This window comes from Manacus candei, unplaced genomic scaffold (genome assembly GCF_025592945.1).
Source record: "Manacus candei isolate 608988 ecotype Guabito, Panama unplaced genomic scaffold, ASM2559294v1 h1tg000067l, whole genome shotgun sequence".
Lineage (NCBI taxonomy): Eukaryota > Metazoa > Chordata > Aves > Passeriformes > Pipridae > Manacus > Manacus candei.
In genome coordinates, this window is record NW_026138115.1 from 6,279,365 (window position 1) to 6,306,412 (window position 27,048).

General features: G+C 39.8%; 1 protein-coding gene and 1 long non-coding RNA gene across 2 annotated transcripts in view; one reads left to right on the plus strand and one right to left on the minus strand.

The window, feature by feature from the left end:
- Positions 1–2,887, minus strand: part of FLRT2 (fibronectin leucine rich transmembrane protein 2) — a 65,360-nt gene extending 62,473 nt beyond the window's left edge. Inside the window, exon 1 of the mRNA XM_051806730.1 lies at positions 2,744–2,887. The gene's annotated coding sequence lies outside the window, so the exon portion shown is untranslated. The remainder of the gene's footprint in view (positions 1–2,743) is intronic.
- LOC127479578 (uncharacterized) lies at positions 12–6,706 on the plus strand. Its single transcript, XR_007907605.1, has 4 exons — positions 12–106; positions 2,303–4,191; positions 5,051–5,115; positions 5,798–6,706. It is a non-coding gene; the product is annotated as an uncharacterized LOC127479578 (long non-coding RNA).
- The last annotated feature ends 20,342 nt before the right edge of the window (positions 6,707–27,048 follow it).

Sequence of the window (27,048 nt, forward strand, 5' to 3'; positions counted from 1 at the left end):
TTTTTTTTTTTTTTCTGTCCTCTGGAAATGATGAAAGGATCACATGAGGAGCAGGCACGGCGACCCAGGACCCTCAGAAGTCGGAGAAGGCATCGGGCACATATATGTGAGTATGTGTGTATGTATGTGTCTGGCTCTCTCCAAGTCCTGAGCCTGCCTCCAGCCGGGATTGCAGGCTGATCTTAGCAGTAATGATGCCTCAGATCTCACTATTCCCTGCTAATGTAAGTCGTGCCTTTTTTTCCTCCCTGCCTGACACCCCAGGGAGATGTTTACAGTAATGAATTCAGTTGATAGCCATCTCTCTCTCTCTCTCCTGGAGTCCCTCCCACATTTTTAGTTTAAAGAATGCTTGGAAGGCAGGACTGCAACCTAAAGCTTTCCAAGAGGCAAAGTCAGGCTAGATTTTTTCTTCCTTATTCCCCCCCTCTTGTCCCCCTGCCCGCTTTTAACCCCTTGCTTGCTGAGGACAGTTTAGCGAGCTCCGTCCCTTTGGACTCGCCCTCCGCCTCTGCTTTCAGTGAGGGGAACCAAGCGGGCGGCTCTGCCCGAGGGTGTGTGTGGGCTGCGCAGACCCCCGACCCCCGCCCCGACTCAGCGCCGAGCCCCCCGCCCCGACTCAGCGCCGAGCCGGCGCTGCGGGAGGCGGCGGTGCGGGTATCGCCGCCCTTCGCGGTGGGACTGCCCCGGCACCGCCGCTCCGGGGACTCTCAGGGTGTATCGGAAGGGAAACTGGGAAGTGAACTGAAAAACTCCCCGAACTGCGGTCCTGGGAGATGCCCTCGCTGGCAGTAATTACAGCCGTGCTCTCCACCAACATGGCGATATTTCATGTGCAGCCGCCGACAAGCCCGCCTCCCCCACCCTCCTCTTTCCCTCTCCTTCCTCCCTCCCTTGCGAACTTTTAGGTAGGTAGTAGCAGTGCGCAACAAATGTAACACAAAATAAAAGAATCTCCAAGCCTCAGGGAAGAGACGGACCTCCTTTAGTATTCTGATTTCCATCATCAGTCAGAAAGACTTTAAAACCGCTGGAGAAACCGCCTTTTGCCCTAAAGCGGTAACAACTCCCCCACCACCCCCACCTCCCCCTCCGCCCATGTCTCCAGCGCACATTCACTGTGTGCCCGTATGAGTGTGTGTGTGTTAGTGCATCCCGGGCTGTCTGCGCTTGTTTCGGGGTAACCCTTCCCCCGCCGCCAGCTCCCTAGTAGGCTACTGCCGTGTCCTGACAAGTCCACTTACAGGCAAGACTGTTTAATACTGAGGAGCATTTGAGTGATAGGATACTTGAGCGTCAAGATAGGACGTGGAATGTGCGAAGAGAATTTGCCTCAAACTCCTCCGTTAGTAAAAAACATTCACAATATGGCTTTTGCTGCGAGTTACTTTAAGAGACGGGCTGGGGAGGGATGGACGAGAGGGAGCTGATCAATGCCATGTGTCGAGGAAACAGAAATGGCAACCGAAATGCCTCGGGGTTTGCTTCCCCCTCACCCCTGGCTGCTCAGTGGCTTGTATTTGCTCAGCCCTACCTCAAAAGCTGAATCACTCGCCATTAGCTCCGCGCCTCCTTCACCCTTCGCTTGGGGGGGCTAAACTACTCACGACTTCAAAGGCTCAATAAAGCCGTACCGAGGAGCCAGCCGCCGAACCCCGGCGAGGGTCAGGCCGGCGCACCTCCCGCCCCGCCGCACCCGCCCTGGCTTCCTCCCCCTGCCCTCCAAGGGGGCTTCGGAGTGCCCCCGCCTATGGATAGCCCGGAGCCAAACTGAGCTGCGCCGCGCTGCCTGCCCGCTCGGAAAAGGAGTTGCGTCCTCACCTACGCGGAGTGATGGCGGGGGGCGGGAGGGGGGCGGAGGGGGGACGGTGGACGTGGAAGGAGGAGCGCAGGTAGCCCGACATTCCTCAGGAGACTCAGGGAGCGGAAAGGAGTGGAGGACGAGACCCCACTCCCCTCCTGGGAGCCGGGGTCTATTCTGTGCCCCCGGGATGGAGGGGAGGCAGCCGGGGGCCCTCTGCGGGTCTTAGCCGACAGGAAGAAGCAGGTCTGGCACGGGTCAGACCCGCGGGGAGAGCCTGCATCCCTGGCTTGGAGCAGGGGCTGCCCTGTAGTGGAGTCTGCCAGTAACTCCCAGCAGGTTCTGAGAGATGAAAGGATCAGGAACCCCGTAGAGTCCAAAGGCAAATGAATACCCTTTTCCAAAGACTGTTCTAGGTTTGGGTTTTTTTGTTTGGTTGGTTGGTTTTTTTTTTACTTTTTAAAATCTGTTCTTTTTCTTTCTATTTTTTCTTTCTTTAAGCGTCTGCATACTTTTCAGAACACTTATTTGACAATGGTTTATATCTCCTTCCTGAAGCTGATGGACAATTAGTGCATTTTCTAGTGAAAAAAACCCACTTTCTTATCCTCAATCCATTCATCCCTCCGTTCTCCATGCTCCCGGTATTTATAAACCTGTCGCCAACATATAAGGCAGAGCAGACCATTGTCGATTGCAAGTATTTCTGCCCTCTGTGCCCCCAGTCACGGAAGAAAGTGGGAATGTTAAAAAGTTCTGCAAGACTGCAGAAAGTTTCCCTGCCCCACAGTCTCAGAGGGATTAAACGGAATCATTCCTGTTTCTCTCCCTGCCTCTGGACCCTCAGCCAGTCTACCCTTCAAGTCAGTGGATGATACTCAGGTAATTTTTTCGTCAAATCAAGATCATGTCAATCCAGAAAATTACTTAATCGGGCGTTACCTGCTCCTGTGGAGATGGGTCCTCCTTGGTAGGTCACCCAAAGCCCACTGGGTCCGGCAGGTTGAAAGGGGAGAAAGTGGCAGAACAGCTGGGCTCCGGCATGGTACTGTTTCTAAGGTTCACCACCGAGGTCTCTGTTTTCCATAGCTGTCACTGATCACCATCACCGAAGGTTTCTCTCAAAGAAAGGAGGAAGGAAATTTTCTTCCCAAGCTGCTTTCCAGCCGGTCATTTGACCCTGACACCCACCGATGACACTGAAGAACACCCCGCTGAAGAGGCTAAACGCCTCGTAATTTCCTTTTCTTCCCCCGACGGCCCCGGCGCACCGCCGCAGAGCGATCTTATCGCCGTGCGATCATTATTCACGGGTGACAACCACAGATGCAGTGCTCGTAAGTGAGGGTGACAGATTTCAAACGCCGGGCTGCAGCGTACTCAGCCTCAAACATATTCTTCCTCAAACTTTGCCTACCAAGCAATCAGCGGCTTAACCCTTTGCAGCCCTTTCTGTCGTCCGGGCACCGAGCCCTCAGCACGGGGGGGAGTGCTGGTTTAAAGAGAAGAACAGGACAACGCGGCTGCTTGGCTTGGGACTCTTTATTACGTGCCATTTTCTATTCTTGGTTATTTTCACTTGAAACAAATCAGAACCGCCAGCTCTGGGAAGCAGATGGAGAGCTGGATACTTCTCTGTGATTAGGGGCTGGAAAAAATCCTCTCCACAAAGCAGATCGCTGGGGATTCACCTGCGGTCCCTCTTTGTCACCAGAGTCTAGTATGCAAATTGTCATATGCGTGGCATGAATCCCTCTCATACATGCATATACAGAGCTTCTGCACTTTCCTCAGCGTGTTATGACAAAAAGTACAGTTCCAAAAGTGCTATTTCACTCAGACCTTCAGATTCAGCTCGTTTACAGGTTATTAACTACAACGGAGACAGGAGTGAGTGAGAACCATATTTCCATGACAGAAAAAAAAAAAAGTTTTTTTCACACACGCACTTTGTAGTCAAAGGAAATATTTACCATCACCAAACTCCAGCATGTCAGAACATGTTTCCTCCAAAGTGCAAGAAAGCCTTAAAAATGAGAGAAAAGCATGTGCAATTCAAAGATGAAGTGCATGAAAGCTTTTCAAAGTCAGTACCACTAGCTCAGAGCCCGATGTCAAGACAATGAAGTAGCACTTGTAACACAAAGATGTAGAGGAGGAAACAAAATTAGTAAACTCCACTGGTTTTCTAATATTAATTTATATATGTTTTCAATGCTTTATGATGTGTCTGTCACCTTCTCTGTCCCCCCTTCCACCCACCAAAAAAAAAAGTGGGGACACGACCTCTAACTGCAGTTGAACGCCACTGAGAGCTCATTCGTGGGCTGGGCTGCCGCGAGTTCCCTCCAGAGCAGAGTGGTCGCACAACAGGAAGGACACAGAGGCAGGTAGGTGCCGTATGAATGGGAATTTGAGTGCTTTCTTCATCAAATATGTAAGATAAGGCTGGACACGGGAGGAGAAGAATCCTACAGTAAGCAAAAAGGACAGAAAAAAAAAGTTATTCTCCTCCCAACCACATTCCTAAGCTCTGATTTTAAGCACAGCAGGCAAATAAATTTCCTTTGAAGAATAACTCCCAGCCCCGCTCAAAAAAAACCCCAGACCATTTAGACATCGCATGCATCCTTGTCCTGATTGTAAGAGCATGTGACGCGAGCGGGGAGCGCGACTAGTCCTGGCCGAGTGTGGTTCCGTGGGCAGAAGAAGCAGCGCTGCCGCAGGTGCGCAGCGGGAGCTCCGCAGCCGCGGAGCGGGGCCGCCTGCACGTCCCACGGCGCGGCCAAGGTGGCAGCAGAGCACAGCGGTAGGATGCTCGGCGGCCGGCCAGCGGGGGGAAACTTCCCCCATCCTCTCCTTCCAACACTCTCTGTTTAAACTGATGCACACTCCTTACAAACGCTCCCCCACCCCCTGTTAATCGTGGTTATAGTCTGATTACTTCGACTTCAAACAATTTCGATAGTTCCCCCCCCCCCGCCATTACCACACTATGAATGTGTCAGGCATGTATTTATTTATTTGCTAGCAAACTGCTTTGCCTAGTAAAAAGGCTGTAAACTGAAAGGAGAGTATAGAAGTATACTGTCTGTAAATTACCTGTGATCATACAAGATGGCCAGCCTGGAGTGATGGTCCGCTGATCCGTAATATGACCTCACTTATTTTAAAGAGAATATGAAATGGGATAACATTAAAATATATTATAAAAATGGAAGTGTCTTTTTCATATTTTTTCCCTCCCAGCTATATTGTTAGAATGATTTCTGCAGCTTGCAAGAGAGAGGGTAAAAGGAGATGGAAATTATTCTGTAAGTGGAAGGCTGGTCTAAGTCATACTGAATAATCTCAATTTTTGTCAGTAATGTAAAATTTTACTTCAGGCCTTAAGTTCATGCAGCTGACAGAAGGAAAAAAGTCACTATGTACATTCTTCATCAAATTTTGTGAAATGAGCTTCTTAAAAAAAAGGTTTTGAGGAAGGAAAGGGAAAGGGGAAGAGAAAAGGGAAGAAAAGGGATGCAAAGGGACCGAAAGGGAAGGGGAAGGGGGAGGGGAAGGGAGGGAAGGGGAGAGGAGGGGAGGCAAGGTGAGGCGAAGCAAGGAAAGGGGAAAGGAGAACGGGGAAAGGGGAAGAGGGAAGGGGAAGAGGGAAGAGGGAAGAGGGAAGAGGGAAGGGGAAGGGGAAGGGGAAGGGGAAGGGGAGGGGAGGGGAAGGGAAGGGAAGGGAAGGGAAGGGAAGGGAAGGGAAGGGAAGGGAAGGGAAGGGAAGGGAAGGGAAGGGAAGGGAAGGGAAGGGAAGGGAAGGGAAGGGAAGGGAAGGGAAGGGAAGGGAAGGGAAGGGAAGGGAAGGGAAGGGAAGGGAAGGGAAGGGAAGGGAAGGGAAGGGAAGGGAAGGGAAGGGAAGGGAAGGGAAGGGAAGGGAAGGGAAGAATGTTTAGAATAGCAGACAAGGTAGTTATTAAGGTATTTTTATATTGTATTGAATTCTAGACAAGATGAAGGTTTGAATGTGTTCCTCTGCACTTCAATGAAGAAATGAAACACTTGACTAGAATTAGTTTAGACTGAAAAGCATTCATACCCAATATGTACCTTCTCTGAGCTCTCACTTCTAAGGTGAGTTTAACATGAAAATGCCATACTGTTTCTGAAACAAACTTTGATAGAGTTTCTTGACTGACTCAAATAGTAAAATTCTACCATTTTGGAGTGTAGGGATTGGATTTTATCTCTGAATAAAATTAGTTATAAAACTTAGCTATTCATGTTTGTGATGTTTCTCATTAGCTCTTTCCTCCCTCTACCTTTCCATTCCGCCCTTGTTACCTTCTTTTTATGAGTTGTGTATGTTCTTAAATGTCACCTTGTGAGAGTATGCATAATAGTTTGGGTTGCTGCATGTTGTAGCCTTGACATAGTAGAGGTTCTCTCTGCCTTAGTCCAAGGGATTTTTGCATTTAGCATTTGACAGTGTCATGATAAACTATTTCTGTGGCTTGCCTTTGGCCATCCTTCACTGTTTTGTCCCAGGAGACAGAGAAATCTGTGAGTCTTATAGATTTTTTTTTTTGTTATCGAGACTGAGGAGGATGTTCCAAGGTTTTCTGTTTGGACCCTATTTATCAAGTTGATTTCCAATAAAACTAGGAAATAAGCTGCTTAAAATCTGTTGAAAATCTTTTTTTTTTTCCCTTCCATTCTAAATACCTAAGAGATTCATGTCACATTTTGTTCAAATTAAAACAGATCTACCCACATGACAGCAAATAGACATGTTAGAAATAGTTAAATAGGTAAGACAGGAAGACTGGACTGACAAATTTTATTATATTTTAAACAATAAAAATTATACTTTTTTGACCATATCTTTTGACCAAAGTAAACTATGAAAAATTACATCAGATATTATACCATCTTATTTTAATTAAAAAATCTATAGGAAAGATAAAATTCTATACCTACATTGTTGTTTCTCAACTTAGTTTTCATGTTGACAACAGTTATGCAACTATAGATTAGTCCAACCAACAGTTAATTGAATTTGATAAGGTAATTGAAGTGGCTAAATCATAACGGATATAAGAGTCCAGCAGTCATTAAACATTCTTATACATTGTTTCTTTGGGTTGGTTTTTGGTTTGTTTGTTTGTTTTTTTCAGGTATGCAAAACGTAAGGGGAAAATAGAATAATGAGAAAAGCTGCAATCAACACAAGTATGAAAAGAAAAGTTAATTTATGATTGACCTAACTTCTTACCATGGTGAATGTGGAAGGCATAAGTAAAATCTTCTGAATAGCATACAAAGAGCTGACATAAGTTTTTTCTTTCACATTTTTTAAGTAAAATCATGAAGGTTCTTTTCATTGTCATAGCCAGCTTTGAAAATAAAACAATATTTTCTGTCTCTGGTTGCATCACTGAACTGTTATGCTTCTGGAAAAAATACACACACTTCTATCAGACATACTATTGCTGCCCTATGTAGGGCTGAAACACCTCAGTGAAAGTCACACAGCATTCAATAAGTTGCCCCTTGTGCATTGATCATGCTTCTTCTATTCTAAGTGGAGAAAGCTAGAAGGCAGACTATCAATCTGCTCTAGAGAAAGCATCACTTTCTGATCACAAGGCCATCTAGCCTATCTCCCAAGGGACCTCAAAGCTCACTCATTCTAATTTTCTACTGATTAAAAAATGAGATTCATTTGTACTTTCCTATCCACATGTTCGGCAATCTCCAATAATTCTTTCACTTTTGTCTCTGTTAAGTCCATTTCTGTAACTTTTTGTATTTGCAAGGGGATGGTTACAATTTTGAGAGAGTGTCTCTAAATGATCTAAGAGGAGGCAGTTTTTTTCAGCTCAATAAACATAAATGAACATTAGAATTATGAGAATGCATAAAATTTGGACAGGAGAAAATTATTTTTAAACAGTTAGCCTGGTCAAAGTCTCTCAATATTATTTAAAGAGATAACATAAAAAAATGCTACAATTTATAATATAGACCACAGGCTCATGGCGTAGCTTTTATAGATTTATATTTGCTTAGTTTCCATGCAACACTTTACACAAGACTAGCAAACTCTGTTCTACAGTTTTTAAAAATACTTTGAGCTCTATCTGATGCCTGTTGTTAACTCTCTTCCAATTTCAGTATCAGCTAATTATATGTAATAAGATACAAAAGAGAATGTAAATTTTTGATTGAAATTTATTGATTTTTGAATTTTCTGGATTAATCCCTATATTCTGATAAATTGGTAACACCATTTTGTAAAGCCTTTTCTAAATTTTTCTGTTTATTTATTTTAGAACATATTTTTGTAAAAGTCAAAGGTAGGTGAAAAGGAAAGTTGGTTTCAATTACCTAAAGAAGAAGGTATAAAGCCATTACCCTGACCATCAGGGTTAAGAAGCAGAGGCTACATGATTACACATCCATATATACTCAGATATATATGAGCAAATCTTTGCATGCTGCTGCACCAGAAGGTCCCATTTTCAGAGGCTATTACTAGAGGGCAGAAAAACTTGTCACCGTGGTACAGACTAGTTACCTGAAAGCAAAGAAAAAAAAACCAGAACAGGCAGAATGACTGGATAGGTGGTATCTGGTTTGAATCCTAATAAATTGTTAGTAAGTGTTCAGGTCTTTGAGAGGATTTTGAGGCAGAGAAAATGTCTTGTGAAACCATTTCTCTTGTTCTTCAGCAGTGCAAAGCACTGGACGTCAGAGACTGATGGACTGAAGGGGACGGGAAGGTTGTCACAGCAGTCAACAACTCTTCAACTGTTTCAAAATGTAGGGCACCAGATTAATTTTGTTCAGACCTCAAGCTCTTTCTTACGATCTAGTAAAAGAGAGCTTATGTCATTTCAATAATCTCTTTATGAACAAGAAGGCATTGCCTTCTACATTTAAGGGAAATGTTGTCAGAAGGAACAAGGATCTCACTAGATCTGCTGAACCAGTGAAAGATTCAACACCCATCCAGGTAACTATGGCCTGCTGGCAGAGAAAGATAAGGGTTGTGTGCTATGAGATAATAGAAATACATTGCTGAAAGGTGTAAGGTTACTTACTAACAGATGCCATGAAGAGTATTTATTGGTTGGTGCTAGCAGATTTTTTTCTTAATTTCATTCATACTATCTATAGCAGAACTGGGAAAGATTCTAAATTTTTTTCCCTTATGGGATGCTGAGGGAACCTTCTGGAGAGAAAACCCACCTGCAGAATTGCACCAGGATTACAAATTTAGAGTGAATTTGATTGAGCTCGGAGCCATTGCTTGGAAATTCCACTCCTCTAGAGGTATTCTTGTGGTTTCCATTTTGCAGTCTTTGCTATTCTCAAGGGCTTGAACAGTCCCTGAGGTATGACCTATATCACCTTTATATATACCATATTAATTCAGCCTCTGAAAGAATATTGAATATTTTGCATAAAAACCCCCAGGTATATGCAAAGATAGCAGCACATGGGAAGTTCTTATTTTGGATCATATTTATATATTTAATTGTGTTACAGAATTAATAGAAAAGTAATTGTGTTCTTCTTCCTCTTTGCTTTCCACTCAAACACACCCTTACTCAATTCTTGATGAGTTTTCTATTCAGTTAATTCTCCTTACTTGGTGGTGACAAATTTCATTTGCAATCAACTGTGAGATTATTTAGTTAAACATACCATACTTAAAATGTCCTAGGTGGAGTACTTATGAAGAAGAGTGAAGAATGTACCTCCAGGATAAACTGAACGTTTTACTTGCATCATAAAATGACCTTCTTTTCTGTACCTCAGGCAAAAAGAATGCTAGGAAGTTAAGCTATTCTTTTTGGTAGGGTTAGAGAAGACAGTGAAATCCTCCCTGAAGAGAATGAAGCAGCTTGACTGTGTAATAGTTTATTGGTGAATTTTAGTATATTCAAACACAGTGAGTTAAGGAGAGGAGAGTTTTCAGGATTTGGCTCATTCATTTTTAATATTGAAGCATAGGTATGTTTTTCACTGTTTGTTCATCATAGAGATTTATACAGGCTCAGAGAAGCTGGGTTTTCACTACAGGTACATCTTTGGAGTTCTGTGCATTTGCTGAACACAATTTGTCTCAACCAATATTGAACAAAATAAGCTAATTATATACTTCTATTGACATTTTTTTTTTTTGCATTTCTCTGGTCTCTGGCTCATTGTCGGCTATTGAACACTGTTATGTCCAGTCTTAGAATTCTCTTAATTTTCAGCTTATTGCTAGACTTAATGTGGGGAACATCAAGAACAAGGGAGGATGAGCTGGAAGTCAAGGGTGACCCCAGAAAGAGGCAGTGCTCACAGCCAGTCCTGCAGAAGTGAGGTAGAAAGGTGCTTGGGACAGGGTCCATTAACAGTTCCAGACACATCAGGGTGGAAAGGTAGGCTCATGTGTCACTCAGGACTGGAGACGGGTCTGGAATGAAGGCTATTATGTGTGTCCAAGGTCCATCCAGAAGACAGGACTCGAGACCTGCACACCTCCAGCAGTGACCAGATTAGGTCTAGGTGCCAACCCCAAACTGACATGGAACCCCTGCACCAGCGTAGAAGGTGTGGGGGGAGCTCCCATGGGAGGATGGACCCAGTCAGGGCCTATGGGTGTCCCCAGGACTCTGACATTTATGACACTAACCACCAGTAACTGCACACTTCACTTACTAAGAACATCTAATATTTGATTAATACATAACATCAGCTCTCTGAAGGGCTATATCATAAGCTCACAAAGAAGCTCCAGTTCTTTCTTCAGACAGTAGATAATTTTACCAATCCATACTGGATCATCTATTGCATTATGTATTTGAAAGATAGAGTGTTTCATCTACATGTGAGAAAGTTTCAAGCTCATTGAAGGTGATATCAGTGCTTCTCCTTTCATAGTTGTTCTCAATGCTATATATGAGATTGAACAGTTTCACAGAGGAGATGCACTATTACCATTATAAACAATTGGTTTATAATTTTCCTTATAATTGTCGATAATTTGACAGAGATATTTCTACAGTTAGGTGATTGCTTGAGACATGCAGACTTTTGCAGTCACCTAAACTGAGGTGGTTTAAGCAATTATTGATCAAAGTTTTTTCTGTGCTCCTGCAGGTACTTTTTGTGCAGAAGTTATTACTGAGATGTATTCTTGAACCTCTGCAGATGACAGTAAAATCTGTACTAACACTGACCAGGGTCAATTTCCAGCTTTCTTTTTTATGCTTGGCTGTAAACTGCTAACTATCAGGAGTCACTGTTAGTCTAAGAAAGCTCTTCCTGTTGAGGGAAAATGAGGAAAGAGATGAGTGGAAAACTAGGAGAGATAATAAATTTAACCAGCTCTGCTTGATCTTCCACTGCAAATGAGTAACTAATCAAAGCTGTAATTTAATGTAAAAAACAAAACAAAGAAAAAAAACCCCAAAACAAAACAAAAAAACCCCAATAAACAAAAAACAAACCAAAATGAAAAACCCATCCCTTTTACTTTCAAGAACCCTCAAACTAGAAAAAATAATTTAAAAAAGCCAACAAACCCACCAACTAACCAATACATTGTTTATTTGTAAATAAACAAGATAATTATTGGAAAAAATAAATTCTTAGTCAATATCAGGTTAGATTTCCACATCATGTTGTAGATTGCCATTATACTTTCCACTAGAAATGCAGATTTTGAATCTCATGATTTTTAGTTTTGTGACTGAGAGAAAATTGGAACCAACACTTTGTTTTATCTCACTTCTTGTTACTTCTAAGGTTGCATTTATTTGCTTTGGATTGTTTGTTTTGATTCTGCCCCCACCCTTTTTTTTTTCTTTCTTTCCATATTCTAAAATGTCTAGAAATGCTGTATCATATTTGTGCCATGTGATATATGAGATAAGGACTGCATCACAGTCAGTAGCTGTGAGCTCTTCACTGCCCGTATCCTCAGGACGCGGTCTACTGCCACTTACCTTATCCTCTGACTGAATTATTTGACTTAGCTAGGCTTATTCTAGATTTGCAGGGGATAAGATCAAATTTATTATCTACTAGGCAATCTGTTCTTGGAGACATGGGAGTAGATCCTTTGGGTATATCTCTTCTGTAGTTGTACTAAAAGAAAGAGCATGAAATTGCTTCCTATATCACAAATCTGGAATTCTATACTTGGAGATGGACAAAAAATGTCTCTTGCTATTGCGGAGCAAACTCTATTGAGTCAGCCGAGTCAGATCACACTTACTGCACAACTTTTGATGCCATGAATCAAAGAACTGGTGTAGCTGTGCCAACACCCTGCTACTTCTGGCCATGACATTGTTTGACACTTTAGAGAAATGTGCAAAAAATCCATAAACCACCTGGCCAATTGTTCAAGTTACATATCTTGATTAAAAAAGTTATGGATGAAGAAGCAGAAGTCAGGGAAACTGATGATCTTTTTGTAGTCGAGTGCTCAGTTAGATGCCTTCTATTTAACAGTATATGAAAAAGCTCCCTTTTGTTTCTCACTATTTTTCTAAATTATCATATTTCATGAAGCATGTACATACTAATCCACAGACACATACAGTTGGACTACTAAGACTCATTAATTGCATTGATTTGTCTTTTTCTTTCTTTTTCTTATCAGTCATTAATGATGCACAATGACTTGTCTCCCCTTTTTTTCATTTGTTTTCATCTATGTTCCTCATATTTTACCTCGAACAAAGAGTAGTCTTGTGCCATGAAGGCTCATCAAAGTCATAATTACATTTCATTTCTCTACATTGAACTGTCTGTCATCCATCAGCATTTTGAATGCTCTATATGTCTTTCTGCACTTGTCTGCATTTTTATTCATGATTTGCTCTTCCTAGATCATCCATTACTGCTTGCTAACTGCTTTCGGCTTTTAATTTTTTTTAAACACATTTAGCAAGTGTTTATACTCAACACTAGTGTTTATCTATAAGACCAAAGTGCCAGAGCAAGGCAGGATAAATATCAGTATTCAGGATCTGTTATACCCCACAGTTGCTTACAGACTTTTTCCTAGTCTATTTTATATGCTCTGGACATTGTCCTTGACATAGCCTAAAACTCAAAAGCATTCCAAATCCTTTGTTGTAAATAATTTCTTCTGTGATGTAAAATTATCAGTCATTAGCTGATAATGACTAGATTGGTGGCCGGAAGTGGGTAAGTACCGTTGCTGATGATTTTTGTTTCTTCTTGGATTTATTACGCATCATGTTTTATTTTTATTTAATTAAAATAGTCCCTTTTTTTTTTCTTATCATGCAACTGCTTATGCATATCTCTGAGATCTTTTTCCTCCTAGGTACTTGTTTCATCATTCATTACATCTTATTTTGAAAGACCTGGCAGAGCTGGGTTCCAGAGGGTGCTTTGTAAATTAGATGAAGAACCCAAATTTTGGAGGGCTGCTTTGAAAGAAATAAATGTCAAAACATTAATTACAGGTTGTACAGATACTGTATTCCTTATCTGTAAAATGGGACAAAGGAGCATGCTTTCCTTCACAAGGAAATCCTTCTCATGAGCAGGGTAAGGCTACGAGACAGAAGATTCCTGTAGAAGGATAAAATGGTACACACTTTGTGGTTCAGATTCTTAACTGGTGTACATCGGTATAAGCATGGTGCTAATAAAGCCAAGGTTATAGGTTTAATGCCTGTATGGGTCATTCACTTAAGGTTTGGACGTGGTGATCCCCGTGGGTCCCTTCTTACTCAAAATATTCTGTGAACTCTCTGAGCTTAAATGGAATCAATGAAATTATAGCAGTTTATATAAAAGGAAACCATATATATATGGTCTTGTTTATTTGTTTATGCATTTAGCAGAGATTCAGGCAGATCTAACTGTAGTATCATTACATAGTGCAGGCTGGTTTCAGAGGCCTAGGAACTTTATTTACTTGAGCTCAGGTGAAAAACGCTCTATTTAGTGCTCAGTATTCTTTAGACTAGTAATAGTATCAAGCCACAAGAAATCTGCTAAGACTCAGTTTACTTTCATATCTGTGTAATTGATTTTCATACTTTCACTAAAACTGAAATTTGTGGTAGTGTATGCAAGCTATTAAATAGCATTAAGTAGAGCAGAAGCCAAGTCAAAAGAGAAAAATACTTCACCAGCCTTCTTAACTTTTTATATACTTTTGATTGCAATTAATTTTGTAAATACTAGAAATGTTTTATATTTGTATAGACTCTGTACCATGAAATTAGGCAAATCAATTTTCAACAGGTGTTATATTTTTAAAGTAGCAATACAATCATGTAAGGGATCTATGAAACATTGCTAGAGTATGCCTAATTTGATTTTAAAATATTTTTAATATGATAGTAAGTTTTAACTGAGAATAAAAATATATAGCTTGAAAATATAATCAGACAATCCATCATGATGGTTAATTATCTTCAAAGCCAATTATGCATTTGAGTTTGTCTATCTTGAATTTTCAGCTATTGAACCCTACTACAGATTATATATTATTTTCTTCATGTGGCTACTTGATCAAATGACTTATGAACCTTCTCATCACAAACAAAATGGATTCATCTCCTTAACTCCCTTAAGTAACAAAATATTTTTTTTCTCTTTTCCACTCTTTTGTTGGTTACCAGTTCCTTGTCAACTACAGCATCACCCACCTACACATCCCAGCTGCCACTCTCTCATTTTCCATCCAAAACAGCAGAATACATCACCTGTTATCAATACTGCCACTCATTCTCAAGAAACAATCAAGAAATAGGTACTTAGCCAAGACTCCTGTCACCTATCCATGTTTGCAAGATTGAAGAATTCTAGTTCTGGTCTATTTCTTGATCCTCATCAGCATAAAACATAACATGGCTCTGGAGAAACTTCTGACCTTCCACTAGAAGTAGATAGTCACACAATCTGAATGGAACAAGTTTGTAGTTTTGCCTAGGCAGCTGGTGAAAAACTGATTTCCTACTGCTGCAGCCAGAAGAAATCCATTTTCCTGGCCCTCAGAGCTACAGACAAGTCTTTACCTCTGACTTCCCATGTTCTCTGCATCTCTGGTGTTCTGTGGAAAATTCTGTCACTTTTTTGTCCAACCATTTTATAGCTTGCTTGTTCCTGCCATATAATTTGTCATGCTAAAAGCTATAGCACACTTAGACCTATTGACTGATTCTTCTTTGCTGCCATTTAATCCCCTTTGCTAGCCTATACCTCCTTTCTGCCAATGGATTGGCTGCTCCACTGCTGCCACTTGTGTAATTGAGGTTGTTATTTTATTTATCTATGCTGAAGTATGTTGTGGATTAATTATTTCTTAGTATTAGTTCTTAACTTTGACTTATTTATTGCTTCAAAGGACCTAACTCTTCTCATGCTGCCTGATTTTCTCATCTTGTTCTCCGTTTCCCTCCTGCTTTCCCCTGCCCTTTCATTTCTTAACTTCCCCTTATCTTAGCACAGAATTTCAAGCCCTAAATCACAAAGTGGAATGTAATAAGCATGAGTGGCTTTGCTGTTATAACTTACAAAAGAAAATGAAAAAGGGTCAGGGAAAATGCCCCCATTAATCTCTCCTCTTATAAAGCCACTTTTTATAAAGCCACTTTTGCCCCTGCAGGACAGAGAGCAAAAGCTGCCAACTTCCAACTTCACCCCAACCTACCCATTGGTAAAGAAAATATGAAGTGGAAGATAAAATGAAATACCTTATAGAAATCTTCTAGATATGACATATTCATGTTTGTTTGTTTGTTTGATTTTCCCTGCTCACAAACTGTATCTTCTTTTAAAATTTTCTCCTCCTGTGTTACCACTGGGGTTTTGTTCTATCGAAACACAGCACACGGTATACCAGGGGCGACATCAGTTTTCAGTCGCAGTTCTGCTTAGTAATGGAAGGTGAAAGAAAAAACTCTGTTCCAGTTTGTATATCTGACAGCATCATTTAGAGCTATTGTGTGCTTGACTGGTTATTGCTTCAGCCTCTCCACCTGACTGCAGTAGTTTTTGGCCCTCCTACTCCTGCCATAGTACTGCCAGGTAAATTTATGAGAGGAACTGGCCTGAGACAGCTGTAAGCTAAGGAGGTATGGAAGCAGAGGCATTGGGACCTTGTGGCACAATTCGTGATCAAGAAGAGGGTCTACCACTCTATGGAACTGCCACCAAGATTCTTCTTCATGAGTTAAATTGAGGTGAAAGAATTTTTAACTGGAATGGGTCCAGCAGTGTTTTAGGCCACATATCTTAAATCCTTCCCTATCTTCTGGTATATGCTATCTCTGAAACTCAATAGATACCTTCTGGTCATCCACCAGAGCACAAAACCATTTTGGAAATAAAGAAGGCTGTGAGTTATTTTACATTTTGGGAATGCAGTGGCCATATTTTGGTCGTGTGTTGAGGAAGTATTATGAAGTCCCTCTGAAGTTAATCAACTCCCACTGCTTTAATCCAAATAATTCTTCTACCTTATATTGTATTTTCTGCATTTCTGTGACCCCTCACTTATCATCAGCTCCTTTCTCCAGAGTGAAAGAGTGACAAGATGACTCATGGCACCATACTTAATTTGAAAGCTTTAGCAAAAAGAATCCTCTAAAGAAAAAGCTGCAGGGAATACTTTAATTTACACTATTTGTGCAACCTTCAGTGGAAGTGTGAGAGGAAGGCTGAAAGGAAAATAAAAGTTATGAAAACTGAAACGTGTGAGGTAGGGGTGAAGGAAAGTTTTGGAAGCAGTGGGTATCTGAATGCTGTTTCATACTAATCTAGATTTGGTGTATTGTTAACCAGCAGCCTGCCATTTCTTTATTTTTTATTTTCATTTGGATGTATTTCTCAAACCATGAAACAACAGGGCAAACCATTATTATTTCAGTGTCGAATGCAAATTAAGGCTATTTGCTTTATTACCTTTTGCAATGCAATATTTCATAAAAATAATTTTTCTTCAGTTCTTTCTAACATAGGCAGGGATCTTCATATATAGTCTATAGTGTACAAATGCTTGTATACACAAATAAATATATTTGCATAGCCAGGTATTTTCCTGAGCTGATACAATCTTTAAGCAAAATTCAACTTTTATACAACTTGTCTATCCGTATTATCCTAGTATGTTTAGATTAAGCAAGTCTGCAGCTTTCTAATTGTCATGATTTAACCCTAGCTGCCAACTAAGCAAAAAAGGCACACTAAGAAAAGGTCAGACACGCTCCCATCCTACCCTGCACAGCTCGTACATCTGGGATATGATTTTGGAAGTGCTAAGACAAAAGATCACTTCCTGACATGTGTCCTACTCCAGATGAACATGTCGGCACAGTCTTTTCCATTGCTTAGCTGGTGTTAGTGCTCTGTAAAGGGATCCTCTCACCACAGGACTGTCTCTTGCTGAGGTTATTGGAAATTGTCAAATTATATGACAGCCTTTTACAAATCCCAAAGCTGTCTGGACAGTGTTCTAAGAGCAATGCCCTTTTTAAGCCAAAGTGAATCACAGAGTATCTACTGTGGATGTCTTACTCAGTGGTTAATCATTAAATGTTGAGTGGAGAAGGAGTCTCTAGGTATTATCAGGATGGAAATTCCCCCTCTCCTATCTTCTCAGAAGACAATGATTAGCTGAAGGTAAACCCTCATGGACTCCATTCTTTCAAAAGACTCCATACAAATCACAAGTCATCATGGTTGGCAGTAGATGTCTTGCTGTGCTGAAACCCCCAAAACTTCAAGTTTTCTTGAAGGCCCTGAACTCTCAAGTCATAAAAATGACATCAGTCTGATTGCCTGCTTGCTTTTCCTGTGTTTTGTTTCTGACTTAAGAGCAGTAGCTATTTTCAGAGCGATTGGGGATATCATCTCTTATAAGTTAGAAAAGGCTCACATAAATGATGTTGCAAAGGTTTGATATTTTCTCAGGGATAGTCCTTCACCCTTTCGTTCTGAATTTCTTTTAACGAGGCTGTTGTTCTCACTGATGTAATCCTTAGTTTCAGTTATACCTGCTGCAAAGCAGATAGCAGATGTTCTGCATCCTCCACATCTCAGAAAAGGGCTTACATTGGTAGCAACTGCATTAGTTTTAGATCTCATAAAACATGCATATGGGTGCAGTATGCCAGTATTTTTGGCACTGGTAAGCAAAAAGTTGAACGATGAACAAGTTGCTGCAGTGATATCAGCAGATACAGTGATTAATTGTGTACCTACTGGAAGTTTGTGCACACTTCTGGAGGTTTGCAGCAATCTCCAGGTTTACCATTGCTTTCCATAGGTATACTGGACTTGTAGCTGAAAAGTAAACAGAGTTCAAAAAACTGTAAAATATACAATATGAGCAAATAGAAGAACATCATTACATGACTGGATATGTATTTACACAATGTAGAATAATGGTTTATTGGATGAATAAAATGCATTTCTTAAAGCATTCCAATAATACTTTCATAGTATTAAGGGGGAAATAGGCTAATTACTATTAAGGATGTTTGAATGAGTTTCTTGCGTATGTTTACCTGGTAGACTCATGTTGCTTGATACGAATTTTCAGCAATTACTACCTAACCTCTGAAATAATCCCCTCCTTCATTCTAATGGAAAAGAAATAGGCTGAAAAGTCATAAGCAAGGCTTTACCTTAATTTCATTTGCTTGCTTATTAAGATAACTCACACTTAAAAAACCCAAATGCGACAAAACCAAAGGGAAAGAGGTACATTTAATATAAATTCAGTAAACCAGATCTCTGAGATCAGAGATCACAAATATTTATGAAATATGTTTCTGATGGACAAAGATATTACAAAATTCATGGCCACTAGGTACAGCTTGGCTGGCACAAAAGCTTTTGACATAGTCATTCCAAAATGTGCTGAATAGTTTGTTTTCCTTGGTGGAAATTAGCATGAAAGAGGAAGAGTAGATTTTATTCAGAATGATGTGTATTAACTCTAGTAGTACCTTGAACAAGTGATATAGACATTCAGAACAAAATCCTTGACAACTCGACACTTGGGATAATTCTTCTCTTCCAGAGGTTTTCTTTTCTCTGTTACTACAGTACTTCTTCCCTCTAGTTCAACATATTGATGAATATAGGTTCAATTCATTGTCAGATGAAGTTGTTCAGGGCTTTATGCTGTCAGAACGTGAAAACTTCCAAGGATGCAGACTGTACTCTTGGCAACCTGTTTAATCTCGACTGCATTTGTTGGAAGAAAGTTTTTCCCTATATTGTGAGAATCACTCTTCTTTCAGTTTATGCTTTACTGTGAAGAGGTTGGTTCTGTCTTCTCAACATCCTCCATGCAGGTGTTACAGCACCCTGAGACCACCTTTTTCTCCAGGCTGAACAAGACCTGGTCCCTCAACCTCTCTTTCCAGGACAAGGGGTCCAGTCCCCAATCACATTGGTCCCCTCTGCAGACTCAGTCCTCTCCATCCCTACAGTGTATAGGGGTGGAATTAGGAAGGCTAAGGCATGGATTGAATGGGATTTGACAAGGGATGTGAGGAATAACAAGAAGATTCTATAAATATATAGGTAAGACAAGAAAACCCAAGAAGAATGTACCCCCCCGATAAATGAGAAGGAGAACTGGAGACAACAGATACGGAGAAGGCTGAGGTACTCAACGAGTTCTTCTCCTCAGTCTTCACTGGCAGTCAGCCCTCCTATGTCTCTCAAGTCTCTGAACTTCTAGATGAAGGCCTGGGAGGGAAGTGCCTCCCACTGTAAGTGAAAAACAGGTTTGAGACCACCTGATGAAGCTGAATAACCACAAGTCTATGGGGCCTGATGAGATCCATCCTGATGTCTTCTGGGAATTGGCTGATATAGTTGCCAAGCCACTCTCCATGATATTAGAAAAGTCAGGGTGGTAGTGTGAAGCCTGTGGTGACCGGAAAAAGAGAACTATCACTCTTATTTTAAAAACTGTAGGAAAGAAGACCCAGGGAACTACGAATTGGGGAGCCTCACCTCTGTGCCTGAGAGGCTGGCAATGAGTGGTGTCCCTCAGGGCTCATCTTGGGACTGATACTTTTTAATATATTTATCAATAACACAGACAATGAGATTGAGTGCACCCTCAGCAAGTTTGTAGATAACAAGAAGCTGAGTGGTGTGATTGACACAAAAGGATATGATGCCAGTCAGGGGCACCTGGACAAAACTTGAGATGTGGGCAAACAAGAACCTAGACGTACAAGTGCAAGGTGCTGCACCTGGACCAAGGCAATCCCAGACATGAGTACAGACTGGGAGAAGAAGTCATGGAGAGTAGCCCTGAGGAGAAGGACTTGGAATTTCTGTGGACATGAGCCAACAATGTATGTTCGCAGCCCAGAAAGCCAACAATATCCTGGGCTGCATCAAAAGAGGTGTGGCCAGCAGGTTGAGGGAGGTGATTGTCCTCCTCTACTCTGCTCTCTTAAGACCCCACCTGGAGTACTGCGTCCAGCTCTGGGATCCTCAGTGCTAAAAAGACTTGGACCTGGTGAAGCAGGTCCAGAGGAGGACCACTAAGATGATCAGAGGACTGGAGCACCTCTCCTATGAAGAGAGGATGAGATAGCTGGAGTTGTTCTCCCTGGAGAAGTCTCCTGGGGAGACCTCTTTAGCTTTAGATACTTAGAGGGTGCTTGTGAAATAGAGGGGATAGTTACAGGGGCAAATAGTTTAAACAAAAAGAAGAGATTTAGGTTAGATGTTTGGAATAAATTCTTTACTGTGAGGGTGGATGCCCCATCCTTGGCAGTGTTCATCACTGGATGTGGCCCTGAATAATCTGATTTAGTGTATGGCATCCCTGCTTACAGCAGCAGGGCTTGGAACTAGACGATATCTAGTCTGTGATTCTGTGAGTCACCATTCTGTGATTCTATGATTTGATGATTCTATCATTCTTCAATGTCTTTACTGTGTGGAGTAGGCTAAAACCGGACAAAGTAGTTTTATAGTGTTCTAAAGAGTGGAATGTAAATAGGAATAAACAATTCTCTTGATTTCTTGAATGTGTTCTCCTCTTATTCCTACAGATCAGGATGCAGTTGGCCCTTGCTGTTGCAGGTACAGAGTGATGACTCCTACTCAGCTTGTTGGCCACTACAACCTCCATGAACTTTTCAGCAAAATTACCTGAAACCAATACATTCCCAGCCTGTAACACTGCAAGAGGTTCTATTTCCCATGTGCAGGACTTTACATTTTCTTTGCTGAATTTGATAAGGCTCCTGTTGGCCTCATTCTTTCAGCAGGTCTGCATCCCTCCACCCTCAACCGTATCAACTGTTCGCCCCCCTCCTTGGTGTCACCTGCAAACTTGAAGAAAGGGCACTTCATCACCTCCTTCAGGTTATTGTTAGAGGCACTACAAGACAGATACATATGCAACATTTGTGTTTCAAGAATGCAGTTGATTCATTGGGTCTTTCTGGTTCTGACACTCACAAAGTCTCTCCCCTAACTGTTCTTAACTGGCTGGCTGAAGTGATTTGAACTAAAGGTAAATTGATGGGCTGTCTTTTTTTTACTGAAAATGTTGCCTGTATGAAGACCAAAAGATTTTGTCATTCATAACACTGGGCAGTCTTTCAACAAAGGGATTTCAAGAAAATCTTTGGTTCAGCAAATGCACAAAAGTGAGTCTTTTGATTTCATAGCTAGCAGGGTGGCACTGGCAGGGCGAACTTGGCATATAATTATTATTAATATATGAATTATATTAAAACTGAAATAAAAGGTCTTTGTGAGGAAATATGTGCTCTAAAATGTTAGTACTGTATTCTACAGATTGTCATTATTTTGAAGCCCTAAAATAAATAAATGTTTCCAGAAGTAAACACAGGCTATTCAGATGCCAAATTCTTTTGCTTTTGTAAGTGCCCCTTTGAATGCATTGAATCCTGAATTTAGCACTTGGCATCTAATTAACTTGTTATCAGGGAGGAAGTCGCAGAGGAATGCAATTCCCCATTCTTATAAGTACCAGAATCTGTTTTTAAAACTGTGGAGGCAGAGAACTAATAATAACAGCTTTCTTGGCTTAAATACTATTTCCCTTTCAGCTCCACACTGTACCTTAAAGAAACTCTCCCCCTAGCTCAGGGGAAAAAAAGGCAACAAAAACCACACTCCCAAAACCCTCCTTAACAAGATATAACCCTCAGGAATTTTTTCCCATTAGTAAAGTAAGTAACATTATTTTTTTATTCTGCTTTGAGAAACCTCATTCACAGTACATTTTTAAGTTAATGGAGATAATATTCTGGGGAAGATGAACCAAGGAATTTGCATATTTTCTATAACTAGACTTCCAAGAGACCAATTAATTTCAACTGGAATGATGGAGGGACAGTTCTGTTATTCACCTTTTCAAAGTGCAGAACAGGCCTGGCTTTTACTGAGTAGGCTCATCAAATTTACATCACCATGTAATTAAATGTTTGTAGCAATAATTGACCTCAGGAGTAAGTAATTTGGTAATAAATAGATTCCACTCTTTCTAAATACCATTTTAGTGACTCTGAGATGCTATTCATAGCCCTGCAGCTTTGTCACAAATTTCATTACCAATTTGCTTAAATGCATATTGCATTGTAGAACTGACAGTAAATCAGAATGAAGTTTAACAATAGAGATTTCAGAGCATGGGCCAAACCAGAAAATAATATACGTTACTCTGAAACTTTTTCTTTCAGGGGTAGATCAGAATTGAGAAAGTTAAAAAAAAACCAGAAAAAAACAACTCAAAATCTGATTTATTTAGTGTCTTCATGTTTTCCTGTTTTTGTTACTTGCTTAGATAATTGCTTAAAGACTTTAGTGCATGTCTCAATTTGAGTTCAGTAAGGTTTCAAGTAAAAATTCAGGACCTTTTTATTAGTTTTGATTAAATACAGTGATAACCTCAAAAAACCAAAATGGACATATATTTTGTGTCCTCCCTCCTCCAAACTATCGATTTATTACTCTGCTTTTGTTTAAAACCTATGAGCTAAGTTCAGAGGTGACACTTAAAATGTGTAATTTAGAGTCCTTTATACCCAGTTAGACTCCTTAAGGCCTACTTACATTTGCTTACTAGAGTATAAGTCAGTGAAATGGAGTGTAAACTGATGTGATTTACATGTGGAGGAGCTGGCAGAGTGAGAAGGTATTACCTATAGAAGGGAATAGACTTTGTATGAGCATTTTCTAATTTTCAGCTGGTTTTCTTGCTACTCCTCTGTACCCCTGAGTAAAGACTTTTGCATTTGACTGTTTAAGCTGCTGTGCATTCAGGAGACTTTCTGGGCCAAAGGCACTGATGAAACATAAGAAGTGTGATAAAAGTTGTGTGCTGAGAGGTGAGTATAGGGTTTATAAATAAGTAACTAAAGACTCTGGTTCACATTCCTCTTTGTAGTTAGCTACAAACCCAGCAATTTTGTAGTTGCTTGTAATAAATGAAAATTTCTCATCTATGGTGTTTGCTCTTCTTTCTATCGGTAAGATTTTTACATCCAGTGCATGTGCATGTTGCGCCCCAATGCCTTGTTTGACAAGCTGGCAGGTAAGAGGAAAGCTCCACCATGCTTTCTGTGGGATAAGAACATGCACCTGGCAGCTACCAGGTTGCTGTAATTTCACACTCTTACCCTGCGGTAAGTTGCTCTTTTGCCAAGTGAGCTATGTAAAACCTTGCCAGCTCCCAGAATTGTACCACTTGAAACATGTCTGTTGAAACACTACCAGCACAGAGGCAATTCCTGCAGGATAAAGAACCATAAATCTACTGATCTCAGTTTCTATTGCCTTATAAAACTCTCTTGATAATACAAAAAATTAATAATTAAAGAAAAATACTGACCAAAATACATACCCTAAGATCATGGTTATAACATAAGCAAAACTCAAGTTTAAAACAAATCGGAAGCATAAGGAACATATACAGGGAGTAAAGGAAGAGGAGTAATGGAGATATAAGCTAGCCTAGTTAAGACCCTGGGAAGCCTTTAGAGTGGGCTCCTCTGGTAAGTTTTGTGACATATGTCAGATAAAGCGTGAAAAAAACAAAGCAAACAAAAATCTATTCAGCTTTTGCTATGCTGGCAAAAACAGATGCAATTGTTCTGGCCAAGAAATATTTCAGCAAGAGTCATTTATGTTGCTAAAAGAACTAACATTGGTTTTTCTTTTTTTCCTTCTTTCATTTTTTCTTTATACTTTTTTGTTTTTTTCTTTTTCCATTTTTTTTATTCCACATTTTGATAAAAAGCCTTTATCAATTCATTGTAGTGATGTACTTATATATTTTATTACACAAGATGATAAAGGTATTCATATAAGAATGGTCTATATATAAGATTTTGCTAAGTATGCTAGTATGATATACAGGTACAGTTAAATTTTATATGCAGGAAGAGTTATGTGAACTATAATTTTATGTACAATGTGGGGTTTTTTTAATTAATTTTTATTTTTCCCACAACTAAACTGTAAATAGGTAGCTAACCACAATAAGAAAACATACTCTGGAATTAAATTGCTGTATCAGTTTGCATTCAAATCCCTATTTTGCAGTGCAGCCAAAAGCTTTTTTGGTGCAGGACTGAATACAACTAATGCTTTCTGAAACTGTAGTCAAGACAACGCAAGTGGCTTTTTGTTACGTATTAGGATGATCATATGTTTCAATATTAATGTACTTTCTATACAACTAACTTCATCTTGATTAGAATTTTGAAGGTGCTTTCATCTTTTTTTCATTTGTTTCTAAATGAAATCTTATAATCACCCTTGAATTTGTGTGTACACATTTCCCTGGTAGTAATATTTATTTTAAAATTATGTAAGTTAGTGTCACCACCTCATCTATGAAGTCCTTCCTTCAATAATAAAGGCATGAAGCCATCAAAAAATTTACCTAATTGGTGTTCACAGTTATGGTCCATTTTCATCTCATTGTTAAACTGTACCCCACAGATAAACAAACATTGACCTTGCAAATAAAAAATATTTCATCCTACCTACTTCTATTTCAAAATAGTAAGCATTATATTTTAAAACAAAAATGTTTTAAAAGAAAAAATAAAATTGAGACTAAATACAGCACTAAGTCTGATATTAAAAATAAAAAGAGGAGTTTGGGACATCCCGTAACTTAAGAGAAAATATGGGTTTATTATGTTACTCTTTCTTAAAAAAGAAATATGAAGTACAAGGAACTAAATCTAGAAGAAAGAGAAAATATGCAAGCTAGCTTACACAGAATATCCCCAAAGAGGATAACGAATATGAGGTCACTTGGACTAACTGCTGATGTTCATGTGAACAAATCTTTATTTTAAGGGAAACTGACTCAGCAAAAAAATCCCCAAATTATAGCAATTTTCTATGAACCAACAAGGCATTAGGAAGAGTTTGTATGTGTAGATGCAGCTAAAGGAACCAGTACTCTATCTCTGCAGGGGCTCTTTCACTGGCTGTGATCAGCAGGACCTCTTGGGACAGGGTGAGACTGGGGCAGCCGCGGGGTAGCCCTGGCTGACCTGGAAATCATCATAGCACAGTCAAATACATGGAAGTGTTGATTTACCAGGGCCACTGTGACATTTCAAAAGTGTGGCTGTGCTTTTGGAATTAACTAAAGGGAATATAATTATCCATGATATTTATGTGTCTCCAGTTACTGTACTATTTTGGTGTCAGCTGTAGAGCTAGGATAATGGCAGTAGCCCAAGGAGATTCTTCTCTTGTCATGGTTCTGCTGAGTATACAAGAAGCTTTTATGTTTCTTTGTTTTTCTGCACTTTTACTTTTTACAGGATATTTGGAGATACCACTTTGTGCCCCTAAGATTCACAATTAACATGAAAAAAGACAGAAAATAAATCAAATTGATGGATTTTTTTGGCTACAGTCACTGAAGATATAGATCCACCTTGGCACAGACTAAGATAGGAGCTCAGGAAGTAGATTGAGACTATAAACTCTTGTAAGAGGAAGCCTTAAAAATACTTCATAAAGAATTTATTGCTTAGATTTAGTAATCCTTTTTCTTTTTCCTGTTTCATCTAATCGATTTTCTTGGGAAATTTTGACTAAAATTATATCTGAATTGTAGGATGAGGGTTTTTTTTTCATTTCTGTTTGACAGACTTTAAGCAGTTAAATTTGAAGATACCAGAATTTACCAAATAAAATTTAAAGCTATTTGTGACCACCTTCATCTCTCCACACTTTAAGTAAACATCTTCAACATTTTTTCATTGAATTCATCACCAGTGGTATCAGGCATGGGAAGAAATGTAAATGTGCATAACTGCCTTTAAGCTGTTAGCATTACTGTGTAATTTAAAGACAACAAGGTTTTGAATGCATTAACTAATTTTCTGCTTTGTAGAAACCTTAATAGCCTTTGCATGGGTAAATTAGGCTTTTTCTTAAAACATTACCCTTATATTTAAGCAGTTCCTATATGTGTGTAAAAAGTGCAACATTAGCCAAATCCATCTGCATGTTTAAACTACGGTTCTTTTTTATAATGGCAATGCATACCTATTTGTAGTTTTTTATTGTGTAGCTGATAATTGACTATGATCCTGAATTGCTTGGGAACAGTTTTTAAAAAGCAGATACATTTCCAGGATATTTTCAAAGGTACCTCACCTTTCTAAGAGACTTCTACACCTTTAGGTTTTGAAATATTCTATAAAATCTGATGCCTGAGGTTTATACATAATTGTATAAACATAGGTTGACATAATCCCAAGCATTTGTTCTTGTTCTTCTGCTTTAAAGGGCAGACTGTTGTGCAAAGTTTTTGTTTATGGGGTGCATATTTCTGGAGTGAAGAAAAATACAGCTTCAATAGGTACAAAACCACACTAAAGTCAAGGACCCACATTCTCTCATGATTGAACTACTGTGTCTTCACTGAAGTAGAAGGAGGTGTTCCAGATTGTCAGAGTGTGAAATGAGAACAGAATCCTTCCCTAACATGAATCACTGTGAATTTTAACACCATACATATGTCTAAAATCCAAAGAAATTCATATCTATATTTGGCTTTGGAAGCATATGAAATTTGAGTGAGCAGTTTTCTCAACCAAGAAGAATTAAAAATAGCAGATAAAGGTATCTAATGTAGAGCAAAATCAAATAAAAATGGCATATGAATCAGTGAACAACTCACGCTACGACCTCTTTGATTGATTCATGAATAGTTT